This window comes from Phyllobates terribilis, unplaced genomic scaffold (assembly GCF_046119375.1).
Source record: "Phyllobates terribilis strain yellow unplaced genomic scaffold, ASM4611937v1 Scaffold_2__4_contigs__length_985480577, whole genome shotgun sequence".
NCBI lineage: Eukaryota > Metazoa > Chordata > Amphibia > Anura > Dendrobatidae > Phyllobates > Phyllobates terribilis.
Genome location: NW_027362762.1, coordinates 13,758,560 through 13,771,056, shown reverse-complemented (window position 1 = coordinate 13,771,056; position 12,497 = coordinate 13,758,560).

The window sequence follows — 12,497 nt, the reverse complement described above, 5'->3', positions numbered from 1 at the left end:
TCGATGGCTCTCCCTTGAAGAGTGTTACTCACAAGGTCTGTGAATTTCCCCTCACTATTAATGGTATTCATCAAGAGAATTTGGATTTGGTGGTATTGGAAAATTTGCCTTCTCCAGTAATATTGGGGTTACCCTGGTTAAAATTACACAATCCTGTACTGGATTGGTCTACCAATGAAATTAAGTCCTGGAGCCCTAAGTGTTATGACAAGTGTTGCAACGGGCGCATTGCTGCTGTGGTAGAGGGGAATTGCCTGTACCTATTCAGGATTTTTGGAGAGTTTTTTTCTGAGGAGGAGTCGCAGGTTTTGCCTCCCCATAGAGACTATGATTGTACCATTGAATTTGTCCCTGGAGCGACTCTTCCTAAGAGTCGTTTATTTAATCTTACTATTCCTGAGAGAAAGGCTTTGGAGGAATACATACAGACAAGCTTGGCCGCCGGTCACATTAGGCCTTCCAAGTCTCCTGTGGCTGTTGGGGTTTTTTTTGTGAAAAAAAAAGATGGCGGTTTACGTCCTTGTCTGGACTTTCGTGAGATTAATAAAATTACTGTACGCAATCCTTACCCGCTGCCATTGATTCCCGATTTATTTAACCAGTTAGTGGGGGCCAAGTGGTTCTCTAAAATTGATCTCCGGGGGGCATACAATTTGCTGCGCATGAAGGAGGGTGATGAATGGAAGACTGCTTTTAACACTCCTGTGGGTCATTTTGAGAATCTGGTTATGCCTTTTGGTCTCACCAATGCTCCAGCATTTTTTCAGAATCTTATTAATGACATTCTTAGACCTTTAATCGGCAAAAATGTGGTTGTGTATTTGGATGACATTTTGATTTATTCACCGGATCTGGAGTCTCATTGGCGGAGCGTGCGTGAGGTATTACAGTTATTAATGGACAATTCGCTTTTTGCTAAGCTGGAGAAATGTGAGTTCGCTGTACAGAGAATTAGTTTTTTGGGCTACATTATCTCCAGTGAAGGTTTTGAGATGGACCCGGTTAAAGTTCAGGCGGTTCAGGAATGGCCTAGGCCTATTGGTTTGAAATCGATACAGAGGTTTTTGGGTTTCGCCAATTATTACAGAAAATTCATAAAAAATTTTTCTATTATTGTCAAACCGCTGACCGATCTCACCAGGAAAGGTGCTGATGCGGTTCAGTGGACTTCTGAGGCCATTGAAGCTTTTGTGTTTTTAAAGTAGAGGTTCACCTCTGCTCCCATCCTTATGCAGCCTGATGTGACTAAGCCGTTTTTGGTTGAGGTTGATGCTTCTTCGGTGGGGGTTGGTGCGGTGTTGTCTCAGGAAAACAAGGATGGAGTACATCCCTGTGCCTTTTTTTCAAAAAAATTTTCCGAGACTGAACTGAATTACGATATTGGTAATCGGGAATTGCTGGCGATTAAACTCGCATTTGAACACTGGCGTCACCTCTTGGAAGGTGCTGAATTTCCCGTTCAGGTTTTCACTGATCATAAAAATCTGATCTATCTTGATGCTGCCAAGCGCTTGAATGCCCGTCAGGCTAGGTGGGCACTTTTTTTCTCGTGGTTTAATTTTTCCGTTACTTACATCCCGGGTACCAAGAATGTTAAAGCGGATGCTTTGTCTCGCAGCTTTTCTCCCATGGTCGGTGTTGAGGAGGAGGAGGAGACCATTTTACAAGAAGGTGGTTTGATTGCTGCTTTGGACTCCGTTTTGGAGGATGAGATTCTTAAAGCACAGGAGAATGCCCCATCTAACACTCCCCATGGGAGGTTGTTTGTGCCTAGGACCTTTAGGAGAGATTTGTTTGTTGAGTGTCATGAGTCTCGGTTGGCAGGTCATCCAGGAATTTCTGAGACCAAGAGACTTGTGGGTCGCAGTTTTTGGTGACCTGGATGGCAGAAGGAAGTCATTAAGTGGGTGCGCCAATGTACTGTGTGTGCAAGATCCAAGTCTTCGCATGCTCCTGCTGCGGGGTTGCTTTGCCCTCTGGAGGTTCCTAGTGCACCTTGGACACATCTGGCTATGGACTTTATTACTGACCTTCCTCCCTCTGAAGGTTTCACGGTCATCTGGGTGGTCGTGGACCGTTTTAGCAAGATGTGTCACTTGGTTCCCTTCATCAAACTGCCTTGCGCTAAGACACTCGCTAAGGCCTTTGTCAAGGAGATGGTCAGACTACATGGTGTTCCTACTGACATTGTTTCTGATAGGGGACCTCAGTTCGTGGCTCGTTTTGGCGTGCCTTTTGTGACAGGTTGGGAGTTCATTTGTCGTTTTCATCCGGATATCATCCTGAGTCTAATGGCCAGACAGAAAGGAAGAACCAGGATGTTGAGCAGTTCTTGCGTTGTTTTGTGGCAGACAATCAAGAGGGGTGGTCTGAGTTTCTGCCACTTGCTGAATTTGCTCTTAACAACCATACATCCTCTTCTGCTGGGTGTTCGCCTTTTTTTTGTTGTTCTGGGAGACATCCGTCTTTTGGGTCATTTTCCAAATTGGTTTCGGCTGTGCCTGAGGAGGAGAGTTTTTCCGGTGATTTGGAGAGAGTTTGGACGGATGTGCGTGGTAATCTTCAGGAGGCTAACAAAAAATCTAAGAGGTACTTTTATAGGAAACGGCAAGAGGTTTTGTTTGCTGTTGGTGACATGGTTTGGTTGTCCTCTAAGAATCTGCGATTGAGGATTCCTTCTAAAAAATTGGGTCCCAAGTTCGTAGGGCCCTTTAAGGTACTTCAGATAGTTAACCAATCTGCTGTTAGGCTGGAGGTTCCTACGTCCTGGAGGACTAATCCGGTGTTTCATGTTTCTCTGTTGAAAAAAGCTGATGTGTCGGATGGTGACGCCTCTGCCACTGTTCCTCCGGTGGTGGAGGACGGGGAATATGAAATTTCCCGCATCCTAAATTCTAGACGGTATAGAGGGAGTTTGCAGTATCTCATCGCTTGGAAGGGTTTTGGACCTGAGGATAACTCATGGGTGAGGGCGGATGATGTTTCTGCCCCCAGACTTGTCCGAGCGTTTCACAGGAGGTTTCCTGGTAAGCCTGGGCCTAGGGGATCCGGAGGATCCTCTTAGAAGAGGGGGTACTGTTACAACTCTCCTGTTAGGTTTTTTTTGGTTTGCTGGTCACATGACCATTTTGCCTATTTAATCCGGCTCCGCCCTCCTGGCTTTGCTGGACTTCATTTGTATTTACTACTGTTGAGCTAGCTTGTTACTCTATTGCCGTTCTCTGTTAGTTTTGCTAGGTCTTCCGACCTCTACGCTTTTTGTTGTGTGTTTGTCTTTGACTGCTACTATTTCTGCTAGGAGGTGTCCAACTTATCCCAGTCCCTAGATCTTGTAGGGATCCCTCCCCCCCATCTATAGGTCTGCGTTCAGACTAGCCGAGGACTTTAGCGGGTCTGATCGCAGGATCAGGTTCCCCGTTACATTGTAGGGATCTAGTTTAGTTCTATTGTAGGGACAGATCTCCTGCCTTTCCTTAGTCTCTGTAGCAGATCATAACATAAGCTAGAGGAGACACAGACAGAGGGGGAGAAGCTAGAGGAGACACAGACAGAGGGGGGAGAAGCTAGAGATAGACACAGACAGAGGGGGAGAAGCTAGAGGCAGACACAGACAGAGGGGAAGAAACTAGAGGCAGACACAGACAGGGGGAGAAGCTAGAGGAGACACAGACAGAGGGGGAGAAGCTAGCGTCAGACACAGACAGGGGGGAGATGCTAGTGGAGACACAGACAGAGGGGGAGAAGCTAGAGGAGAAACAGACAGAGGGGAAGAAGCTAGAGGCAGGCATAGACAGGGGGAGAAGCTAGAGGCAGACACAGACGGGGGAGAAGCTAGAGGAGACACAGACAGAGGGGGGATAAACTAGAGGTAGACACAGACAGAGGGGGACAAGCTAGAGGCAGACACAGACAGAGGGGAAGAAACTAGAGGCAGACACAAACGGGGGGAGATGCTAGAGGCAGACACAGACAGAGGGAGAAGCTAGAGGAGACACAGACAGGGGGGAGAAACTAGAGGCAGACAGAGACAGGGGAGAAGCTAGAGGCAGACACAGACAGGGGGGAGAAGCTAGAGGCAGACACAGACAGATGGGGAAAAGCTAGAGGCAGACACAGACAGAGGGGGAGAAGCTAGAGGAGACACAGACAGAGGGGGAGAAGCTAGAGGCAGACACAGACAGAGGGGGAGAAGCTAGAGGAGACACAGACAGGGGGGAGAAGCTAGAGGAGCCACAGACAGGGGGAAGAAGCTAGAGGCAGACACAGACAGGGGGCGATGCTAGAGGAGACACAGACAGAGGGGAAGAAGCTAGAGGCAGACACAGACGGGGAGAAGCTAGAGGCAAACACAGACAGGGGGGAGAAGCTAGAGGAGACACAGACAGAGGGGGGAGAAGCTAGAGGCAGACACAGACAGGGGGAGAAGCTAGAGGCAAACACAGACAGAGAGGGAGAAGCTAGAGGCAGACACAGACAGAGGGGAGAAGCTAGAGGCAGACACAAACAGGGGGAGAAGCTAGAGGAGACACAAACGGGGGGAGAAGCTAGAGGCAGACACAGACAGGGGGGAGAAGCTAGAGGCAGACACAGACAGGGGGAGAAGCTAGAGGAGACACAAACAGGGGGGAGAAGCTAGAGGCAGACACAGAGAAGGGGGAGAAGCTAGAGGCAGAAACAGACAGAGGGGGAGAAGCTAGAGGTAGACACAGAGAGAGGGGGAGAAGCTAAAGGAGACACAGACAGGGGGGGAGAAGCTAGAGGCAGACACAAACAGAGGGGGAGAAGCTAGAGGCAGACACAAAAAGAGGGGGAGAAGCTAGAGACAGACACAGACAGAGGGGGAGAAGCTAGAGGCAGACACAGACGGGGGAGAAGCTAGAGGCAGACTCAGACAGGGGGAGAAGCTAGAGGCAGACACAGACAGGGGAGAAGCTAGAGGCAGACACAGAAAGAGGGGGAGAAGCCAGAGGCAGACACAGACAGAGGGGGAGAAGTTAGAGGAGACACAGACAGAGAGGGAGAAGCTAGAGGCAGACACAGACAGAGGGAGAGAAGCAAGAGGAGACACAGACAGGGGAGAAGCTAGAGGCAGACACAGACGAGTGAAGAAGCTAGAGGCAGACACAGAAAGAGGGGGAGAAGCCAGAGGCAGACAAAGAGGGGGAGAAGTTAGAGGAGACACTGACAGAGGGGGATAAGCTAGAGGCAGACACAGACAGAGGGGGAGAAGCTAGAGGAGACACAGACAGGGGGGAGAAGGTAGAGGAGCCACAGACAGGGGGAGAAGCTAGAGGCAGACACAGACAGGGGGAGAAGCTAGAGGAGACACAGACAGGGGGGAGAGGCTAGAGGAGACATAGACAGAGGGGGAGAAGCTAGAGGCAGACACAGACCGGGGGAGAAGCTAGAGGCAGACACAGACAGGGGGAAGAAGCTAGAGGCAGACAAAGACAGAGGGGGAGAAGCTAGAGGAGACATAGACAGAGGGGGAGAAGCTAGAAGCAGACACAGACAGAGGGGGAGAAGCTAGAGGAGACACAGACAGGGGGGAGAAGCTAGAGGAGCCACAGATAGGGGGAGAAGCTAGAGGCAAACACAGAAAGGGGAGAAGCTAGAGGAGACACAGACAGGGGGGAGAAGCTAGAGGCAGACACAGACAGGGGGGAGAAGCTAGAGGCAGACACAGACAGGGGGGAGAAGCTAGAGGAGACACAGACAGAGGGGGAGAAGCTAGAGGCAGACACAGATGGGGGGAGAAGCTAGAAGCAGACACAGACAGGGGGAGAAGCTAGAGGAGACACAGACAGGGGGGAGAAGCTAGAGGCAGACACAGACAGGGGGGAGAAGCTAGAGGCAGACACAGACAGGGGGGAGAAGCTAGAGGAGACACAGACAGAGGGGGAGAAGCTAGAGGCAGACACAGACAGGGGGGAGAAGCTAGAGGCAGACACAGACAGGGGGGAGAAGCTAGAGGAGACACAGACAGAGGGGGAGAAGCTAGAGGCAGACACAGATGGGGGGAGAAGCTAGAAGCAGACACAGACAGGGGGAGAAGCTAGAGGAGACACAGACAGAGGGGGCGAAGCTAGAGGCAGACACAGACAGTGGGGAGAAGCTAGAGGCAGACACAGACAGGGGGAGAAGCTAGAGGCAGACACAGACAGAGGGGGAGAGGCTAGAGGAGACACAGACAGAGGGGGAGAAGCTAGAGGCAGACACAGACAGGGGGGAGAGGCTAGAGGCAGACACAGACAGAGGGGGAGAAGCTAGAGGCAGACACAGACAGGGGGAGAAGCTAGAGGCAGACACAGACAGAGGGGGGAGAAGCTAGAGGAGAAACAGACAGAGGGGGAGAAGCTAGAGGAGACACAGACAGAGGGGGAGAAGCTAGAGGAGACACAGACAGAGGAGGAGAAGCTAGAGGAGACACAGATAGAGGGGGGGGAGCTAGAGGAGACACAGACAGGGGGAGAAGCTAGAGGCAGACACAGACAGAGGGGGAGAAGCTAGAGGAGACACAGACAGAGGGGAGAAACTAGAGGTAGACACAGACAGGAGGAGAAGCTAGAGGCAGACACAGACAGGGGTGAGGAGCTAGAGGCAGACACAGACAGAGGGTGAAAAGCTAGAGGAGACACAAACAGGGGGGAGAAGCTAGAGGCAGACACAGACAGAGGGGGGGAAGCTAGAGGAGACACAGACAGAGGGGGGAAGCTAGAGGCAGACACAGACAGAGGAGGATAAGCTAGAGGCAGACACAGACAGGGGGAGAAGCTAGAGGCAGACACAGGCAGGGTGAAGCTAGAGGAGACACAGACAGAGGGGGGAGAAGTTAGAGGCAGACACAGACAGGGGGGAGAAGCTAGAGGCAGACACAGACAAGGGGGAGATGCTAGAAGCAGGACACAGACAGAGGGGGAGAAGCTAGAGGCAGACACAGACAGAGGGAGAAGCTAGAGGAGACACAGACAGGGGGGAGAAGCTAGAGGCAGACAGAGACAGGGGAGAAGCTAGAGGCAGACACAGACAGGGGGAGAAGCTAGAGGCAGACACAGACAGGGGGGAGAAGCTAGAGGCAGACACAGACAGAGGGGGAAAAGCTAGAGGCAGACACAGACAGAGGAGGAGAAGCTAGAGGAGACACAGACAGAGGGGGAGAAGCTAGAGGCAGACACAGACAGGGGGAGAAGCTAGAGGAGACACAGACAGAGGGGGGGAAGCTAGAGGCAGACACAGACAGAGGAGGTTAAGCTAGAGGCAGACACATACAGGGGGAGAAGCTAGAGGCAGACACAGACGGGGAGAAGCTAGAGGAGACACAGACAGAGGGGGGAGAAGTTAGAGGCAGACACAGACAGGGGGGAGAAGCTAGAGGCAGACACAGACAAGGGGGAGAAGCTAGAAGCAGAAAACAGACAGAGGGGGAGAAGCTAGAGGCAGACACAGACAGGGGGGAGAAGCTAGAGGCAGACAGAGACAGGGGAGAAGATAGAGGCAGACACAGACAGGGGGGAGAAGCTAGAGGCAGACACAGACAGGGGGGAGAAGCTAGAGGCAGACACAGACAGAGGGGGAAAAGCTAGAGGCAGACACAGACAGAGGGGAAGAAGCTAGAGGAGACACAGACAGAGGGGGAGAAGCTAGAGGCAGACACAGACAGAGGGGGAGAAGTTAGATGAGACACAGAAAGGGGGGAGAAGCTAGAGGAGCCACAGACAGGGGGAAGAAGCTAGAGGCAGACACAGACAGGGGGCGATGCTAGAGGAGACACAGACAGGGGGGAAGAAGCTAGAGGCAGACACAGACAGGGGGAGAAGCTAGAGGCAAACACAGACAGGGGGGAGAAGCTAGAGGAGTCACAGACAGAGGGGGGAGAAGCTAGAGGCAGACACAGACAGGGGAAGAAGCTAGAGGCAAACACAGACACAGTGGGAGAAGCTAGAGGCAGACAAAGACAGAGGGTAGAAGCTAGAGGCAGACACAGACAGGGGGAGAAGCTAGAGGAGACACAAACGGGGGGAGAAGCTAGAGGCAGACACAGACAGGGGGGAGAAGCTAGAGGCAGACACAGACAGGGGGAGAAGCTAGAGGAGACACAAACAGGGGGGAGAAGCTAGAGGCAGACACAGACAGGGGGGAGAAGCTAGAGGCAGACACAGACAGAGGGGGAGAAGCTAGAGGTAGACACAGAGAGAGGGGGAGAAGCTAAAGGAGACACAGACGGGGGGAGAAGCTAGAGGCAGACACAGACAGAGGGGGAGAAGCTAGAGGCAGACACAAAAAGAGGGGGAGAAGCTAGAGGCAGACACAGACAGAGGGGGAGAAGCTAGAGGCAGACACAGACGGGGGAGAAGCTAGAGGCAGACACAGACAGGGGGAGAAGCTAGAGGCAGACACAGACAGGGGAGAAGCTAGAGGCAGACACAGAAAGAGGGGGAGAAGTTAGAGGAGACACAGACAGAGGGGGAGAAGCTAGAGGCAGACACAGACAGAGGGGTAGAAGCAAGAGGAGACACAGACAGGGGAGAAGCTAGAGGCAGACACAGACGGGGGAGAAGCTAGAGGCAGACACAGAAAGAGGGGGAGAAGCCAGAGGCAGACACAGACAGAGGGGGAGAAGTTAGAGGAGACACAGACAGAGGGGGATAAGCTAGAGGCAGACACAGACAGAGGGGGAGAAGCTAGAGGAGACACAGACAGGGGGGAGAAGGTAGAGGAGCCACAGACAGGGGGAGAAGCTAGAGGCAGACACAGACAGGGGGAGAAGCTAGAGGAGACACAGACAGGGGGGAGAGGCTAGAGGAGACATAGACAGAGGGGGAGAAGCTAGAGGCAGACACAGACCGGAGGAGAAGCTAGAGGCAGACACAGACAGGGGGAAGAAGCTAGAGACAGACACAGACAGAGGGGGAGAAGCTAGAGGAGACATAGACAGAGGGGAGAAGCTAGAAGCAGACACAGACAGAGGGGGAGAAGCTAGAGGAGACACAGACAGGGGGGAGAAGCTAGAGGAGCCACAGACAGGGGGAGAAGCTAGAGGCAAACACAGAAATGGGAGAAGCTAGAGGAGACACAGACAGGGAGGAGATGCTAGAGGCAGACACAGACAGGGGGGAAAAGCTAGAGGAGACACAGACAGAGGGGGGAGAAGCTAGAGGCAGACACAGATGGGGGGAGAAGCTAGAAGCAGACACAGACAGGGGGTGAAGCTAGAGGAGACACAGACAGAGGGGGAGAAGCTAGAGGCAGACACAGACAGTGGGGAGAAGCTAGAGGCAGACACAGACAGGGGGAGAAGCTAGAGGCAGACACAGACAGAGGGGGAGAAGCTAGAGGAGACACAGACAGAGGGGGAGAAGCTAGAGGCAGACACAGACAGGGGGAGAAGCTAGAGGAGAAACAGACAGAGGGGGAGAAGCTAGAGGCAGACACAGACAGGGAGGAGAGGCTAGAGGCAGACACAGACAGAGGGGGAGAAGCTAGAGGCAGACACAGACAGGGGGAGAAGCTAGAGGCAGACACAGACAGAGGGGGGAGAAGCTAGAGGAGAAACAGACAGAGGGGGAGAAGCTAGAGGAGACACAGACAGAGGGGGAGAAGCTAGAGGAGACACAGACAGAGGAGGAGAAGCTAGAGGAGACACAGACAGAGGGGGGGAAGCTAGAGGAGACACAGACAGGGGGGAGAAGCTAGAGGCAGACACAGACAGAGGGGGAGAAGCTAGAGGAGACACAGACAGAGGGGAGAAACTAGAGGTAGACACAGACAGGAGGAGAAGCTAGAGGCAGACACAGACAGGGGTGAGGAGCTAGAGGCAGACACAGACAGAGGGCGAAAAGCTAGAGGAGACACAGACAGGGGGGAGAAGCAAGAGGCAGACACAGACAGAGGGGGGGAAGCTAGAGGAGACACAGACAGAGGGGCGGAAGCTAGAGGCAGACGCAGACAGAGGAGGAGAAGCTAGAGGCAGACACAGACAGGGGGAGAAGCTAGAGGCAGACACAGACAGAGGGGGGAGAAGTTAGAGGCAGACACAGACAGGGGGGAGAAGCTAGAGGCAGACACAGACAAGGGGGAGAAGCTAGAAGCAGGACACAGACAGAGGGGGAGAAGCTAGAGGCAGACACAGACAGGAGCAGAAGCTAGAGGCAGACAAAGACGGGGGAGAAGCTAGAGGAGACACAGACAGAGGGGAGAAGCTAGAGGCAGATTCAGACAGGGGGAGAAGCTAGAGGAGACACAGACAGAGGGGGAGAAGCTAGAGACAGACATAAACAGTGGGGAGAAGCTAGAGGCAGACACCGACAAGGGGGAGAAGCTAGAGGCATACACAGACAGAGGGGGAGAAGCTAGAGGCAGACACAGACAGAGGGGGAGAAGCTAGAGGAGACACAGACAGGGGGAGAAGCTAGAGACAGACACAGACAGAGGGGGAGAAGCTAGAGGCAGACACAGACAGAGGGGGAGAAGCTAGAGGAGAAACAGACAGAGGGGGCGAAGCTAGAGTCAGACACAGACAGGAGGAGAAGCTAGAGGCAGACACAGACAGAAGGGGGAGAAGCTAGAGGCAGACACAGACAGGGAGAGAAGCCAGAGGCAGACACAGACAGAGGGGGAGAAGCTAGGGGAGACACAGACAGAGGGAGAGAAGCTAGAGGAGATACAGACAGAGGGGGAGAAGCTAGAGGAGACACAGACAGAGGGGAGAAGCTACAGGTAGACACAGACAGAAGGAGAAGCTAGAGGCAGACACAGACAGGGGTGAGAAGCTAGAGGCAGACACAGACAGAGGGGGAGAAGTTAGAGGAGACACAGACAGGGGGGAGAAGCTAGAGGAGACACAGTCAAAGGGGAGAAACTAGAGGTAGACACAGACAGGAGGAGAAGCTAGAGGCAGACACAGACAGGGGTGAGAAGCTAGAGGCAGACACAGACAGCGGGCGAAAAGCTAGAGGAGACACAGACAGGGGGGAGAAGCTAGAGGCAAACACAGACAGAGGGGGAGAAGCTAGAGGAGACACAGACAGCGGGGGGAAGCTAGAGGCAGACACAGACAGAGGGGGAGAAGCTAGAGGCAGACACAGACGGGGGAGAAGCTAGAGGAGACACAGAGGGGGGAGAAGCTAGAGGCCGACACAGACAGGGGGGAGAAGCTAGAGGCAGACACAGACAAGGGGGAGAAGCTAGAAGCAGGACACAGACAGAGGGGGAGAAGCTAGAGGCAGACTCAGACAGGGGGGAGAAGCTAGAGGCAGACACAGTCAGGGGGAGAAGCTAGAGGCAGACACAGACAGGGGGGAGAAGCTAGAGGCAGACACAGACAGGGGGAGGATCTGGAAGCATACAAATACAGAGGGGGAGGAGCTAGATGTAGACACAGACATTCTTCTGGGGGTTCTCCTGAAATGAGAGTTGCAGTTCTCCATAGAACTTTATGAGCACCAACTGTCATCTCCTATCTCAGTGATTGTTCCTGGGTAGAAAGATGTGGAGGAAAAAGGGAAAGAGAGAGCTACCTGAGCGTAGTAAGTAGAGACTAAAAATTTTAAAAGAATATAAAATCTTTTATGCTCACCTGAGCAAGTTGTGCTGATAGACAGAACTCTGTTTGAGGAATTTGTCCGTTATTCTCAGACCACGGTTTGCAGCTCTTCCTTAGACGGTGGTGGTATATTTGTCTTACCCGACAGACAGCCGTCACATGAACAAATTGAGACAAATGGATTCTGGAGGCGCTCCCGGGGAAGAAAGAGTAACCAAAAAATGTTAGAAGCTTCCAAATGTGGTGCAATCATATGGAGGATATTCCACCAGGGATTAATAATCGTAGGCTTATTAAAAAATCATAAAACTGTGAATACACATGAGGGACATGGATGTACAAAAAAGGGAAGGGAGAAGGGGGTCTTTAAAAAGGATCACACAACGCGTTTCTGCTCATAGAACCTTCATGAGATGTGTTGTCCCTCATGTGTATTCACGGTTTTATGATTTTTTAATAAACCTACAAATATTAATCCCTTGTGGAATATTCCCCATGTGATTGCACCACATTTGGATGATTCAACAATTGTTTGGTTACTCTTTCTTCCACGGGAGCGCCTCCAGAATCCATTTGTCTCAATTTCCTATCTCAGTAATGGGAAAATCTTTATTCACTGAATACAGATTTTACTTGTGAATTGAGAATTTTGAGAATGAAATATCAGTCCAGGAAGAGATTACAAAGTTTCTTATTTCCATATGTGCTATTGATTTATGGAAAATAAATTAAAATGATGGCTACTGTTTAACATAGATAAATGTAAGGTCATGCGCTTGGGTCAAGCAAAACAGAATGTATAATCATGTACTAAATAATAAAACATTGGGTAAAAGTGTCACTGAAAAAGACTTGGGTGGGTGGAAAGCAAGCTCAATGTCAGCAACCAGTGCCAGGCAGCTGCTGCCAAGTCAAATGAAATCGTGGGATCCATCAAAAGAGGCAGAGATGCCAA